Source organism: Apium graveolens, chromosome 11 (genome assembly GCF_009905375.1).
Source record: "Apium graveolens cultivar Ventura chromosome 11, ASM990537v1, whole genome shotgun sequence".
Lineage (NCBI taxonomy): Eukaryota > Viridiplantae > Streptophyta > Magnoliopsida > Apiales > Apiaceae > Apium > Apium graveolens.
The window spans coordinates 28,876,437-28,880,594 of NC_133657.1; positions in this window are offsets into that span (position 1 = coordinate 28,876,437).

The window sequence follows — 4,158 nt, forward strand, 5'->3', positions numbered from 1 at the left end:
AGGAATCAAACTGATCAACATGGAAAGTTTGATGCCAAAATAGATGAAGGAATTTTTGTTGGATATGCTATGGGAAAAGCATATAGAGTCTACAATCTAATAACCAACATTTTTATGGAATCTGTACATGTTGTGTTTGATGATAAAAAGATTGAAGGACTACAAGATGAAGATTTCCATGAAAGCCCCAAATTTGAGAATGTTGAGATGGTTAGTGATGACAATGATGATGAAAGTGATCAAGAAATAGTGGCTAAGGATAATGCAGAAAATCTACTACAAATGAAGCACACAATTCAACATCTGTTGAGTTATATAATGCTTTATTCGTTGGTAGACAATCAGCTTCATCTGTCGGTAGATAATCAGCTTCATCCATCGAGATACAAAGTGCATCATCCGTCGAAACAATAAGAGAAGATGAGAGTCAAAACAGATCACTTACTGTTGGGTCCCAATGTGTTTGTAGAAGGGGGGTTGAATACAAACAGTACCAAATAATCGAATTAAATGCGGAATAAAAAATGTGAAACAAAATTCAAGTTAAATAAAAATATTATTAAACTTGAAAGGTGTTACAACAACTGTATCGATTACAAGGAATTAATCTCAAATTAATTATCACAAATCTAGAATAAATTCGACATGAACTTTTTCTATTTTTGTAATAAAAAGATTCAAATGCTAAACGCAATTTGAGATTAAGTTCTAGGGATTTTAATCCGCTAGATTGATACACAAGAACAAGATAAAGATTTCTAGTGGATTAGATTTAACATTACAATCTAGAAATTATGATCTTGAATAAAGCAGATGAAGAATAATATGTTTCAGAGGCGGCTGCACTTTTGTTCTTGTATTTTGATTGAGTTGTAAATGATATGCTGCTTCTCTTCTTCTATTTAATCAATCAGCTGATTCAATTGAATTGGAATGACAATCCTTTAAGCTTGCAAGACTTTCGGTAGGACAATTGAATGAACTAGCAAGACAATCTGAATGAACTAGCAAGACAATCAGAATGAACTAGCAAGACAATCACCCTCCTGATGTAACTTTCGGTATGACAATGTAAAATGGCCTAGCATGACAATCGGTATGACAATCCTGATTGTCATGCTAGTTCATTTTCAATTGTCTTGCTGATTTAATGCTTGAATTTAATCCAATTAAACTTCTGAAAATTCCTAAAATTCCTAGAATTAAATCAGAATTAATTAATCAATTAATTCAATTAATAAATAAATTATTCTTCGCAGATATAATTTATTTTCTTAATTAAATTAGATGACTTAATTAATTAATAGAGAATTAATTCTAGTCTTGAGCAGCAACCATTCTTCTGCAAATCTTCTGAAAATCACTGAAAATTATGAATCAATTCCACCACTTCAACGTTGACACTCGATGTACTGTCTGGTTCATGAGTGACTAACTTCCGTGACGTTTCTTCATGTCTTGACTCTGACACTTTGATTTTCTTCAGATTAAATCCTTGTAATTAATTGATACCCTGACGAGATCTCTGTCACTTGATTAAATCCACGATCTTGACTTATATCACTGAGGCATGATCAATTTCTTGAACTTCTTCCAGTGAATTAATTCCTCAAGTCTGTAGATGAACCTTGTCTCTGAATCCTTTGACAGATATTACTTTGCGAGATCTCTCTGACGGTCGATCCACTATTTACTTATTACATTCTTATTTGAGTTGAGTTGAATCCTCGAATATACAAATAGGCTATGACATATGACTTACAATCTCCCCCTATTTGTTTGTTAGACAATAACACACAAATACCTAGAGGATAACTCAACTAACAAATAAGAAAAAGATATAAACATACATGCAAAGTAAATAGTAGAAAAGTTCTGGACTAGATTTAACATTTTCCAGATTCCAAGTAGATGTTCCTCTAGACTGAACATATCTTCAAGTAGTTCCATCTTCATTTGTACAACCACATTTCCTGTTGAGAAGCCCATATCTCTTGCTTCTCCCCCTATGAGAATCAACTGATTAAAGAAGATCACCTTCGTTTTACCACCTCTCCCGTACAATAGGATCCGCAGATAAAAACCAATAGTACTCCCCTAACTGCTTCTTCCCTTACTAGGAAATCACCTTGTGTTTACCACCTCTCCCGTACAATAGGATCCGTAGTTACAAACAACAATGGTGTGGTGTAGTGTACATTTTTAGGATCTTTTTCTTCCTCCCTGCTATTTCTCCCCCTTAGTTGAGGAATCCTCCAAACTATTACTTAAGCTTTTATCTCCCCCTTAAAGAAGGAATGTATGCCGTCGTCTGAAGGAGTTCTCATATTTCACTTGGTTGGAAAAGAAATAACAAGTGTTTCTCTTTCTTCCTCACTGTGAGTGTGTGATTGTGTTTAGTGTACCTCACATGTGTTTCACTCTTCTCTCCACTTGTGTTTACACTCATTCTCACAAGTGTATCACTCTTCTCTCATAGCTCCATAATCCAGCTGTACCTGCAAGGAAAATCACCTTAGCCATCCTTAAAGGAGGTCACAGGTGGTGCAATGGGAGTTCACAAATCCCCATCCTTGTTAAACTCGTCAGATAAATCTGAGTCATAATCTACAAGTTGCTAGTTTCCCTTTTAGGGTTCCAGATTTGAATTCTGGGAAGGTAAACAATGATCCAACGATTTTAGCATAAAGATCAAGGTTCCCTTCTAATGTCTGTGAAGACATTTCCTTGTGACTCATCAGGTTATATCTGAATCATTGTCAACAAGTTGCCGATCTGCGCCTATGTCAGATCCACTATCCGCAGATGCATCCAGGGGATTTAAGCCTGGGGAGGTAGACACTGACCACTGACATATGGCTTTTGGATCAGTATCCTCTCCTAACACCTGTAAAGGCAATTGGTCCACTAACGAACCTTGAACAATCGAATCTGACCTTAAAATGGTCGAAACTCTTGTTTCCGTCAACTCATCCTTTGTGTGTGTAACCTCTCCTTGTGCATCAAGAATTGATTATATTTGAAGTGGTGACACTACATCGGATACCTTGGCCGACAGGCAAAATTCAATAGACTCACCCTGTTGAGAGAATGAATCTAGTAACTGTTTTTGTACCTTTTCAGCCATTACATCTTTTTGAGAAGATGTATGGGGGCTAGCAGTTGTCTCGGTTTAAATACTACTCATCTATGTAGGAGACAGAGCTACTGGGTTGACTACAGAACCTTCCTTATGTGGTGCACTAAGGCACTATCTCCCTCACGCTCATTCATACTACATTTAGTGGTAAGAGAGTGTTGGTTGGTTCTGTTTTTGTGTTTGTCTTTACAGTCTGGGATAGACGTTGTGGGTTTTCAACCTCATGACTGTCAATGAAAGAAAGTCATTGGAGACTGAACCTGTAACACAGAATATATGGTAATAGAGAGAAAATGATTTACAATAGTGATTTCAAAAGATTTTACATGAAATAAGAAATCACTAATGTAGAAAGAAGTTTAATTTTTATTTTTCACTATGAATGAGTTTTTGATAAAACATTGATCACTTAGGGTAAAGTCTAAGTAATTCTCATTCATGTCAAAAGCTTACAAATATCTGCAACATAATGTTAACAACATATCATTGACCGATACTTGTCAAGTACTTTAGATACTAATTGTTATGTTGCATTATCAATATACCACTGCACATATAAAACAATATGATTGTGCTTAGTGATAAGAGAGTTATAAATATGACGACTCTACTTATTCATATAAAATTGTAACTGCAGTTAGAGTGCCATACCATGTCCTTGACGATTGCTTGAGCAGCATACTAGTTCATACCAACCTGAAGTGAGATTGTGAAGAAGAGATTGCATAGTCCAATAGATCTGCAACTGCAAAGTCCATGAACTGTGGTGCATTGACTTCCTCTTTTGACTCACCAATCAGGAGTACACTTGTACACATCTTACTAGAGTACAATTCCAAGTGTAATGTGCAGTAGGTGCCTGATATGTCGTAATATTCTCAAGTCTCGTCACTGGTGCTATATGTTAGATACTGCTTCCTGATAATAACCTAGCACAAAATACAAAATTACAATGATAACATTCCCAGCTTGCAAACAGCCATATCCCTCAGATAAACCTTTGCTGTTATCTCCAAAGG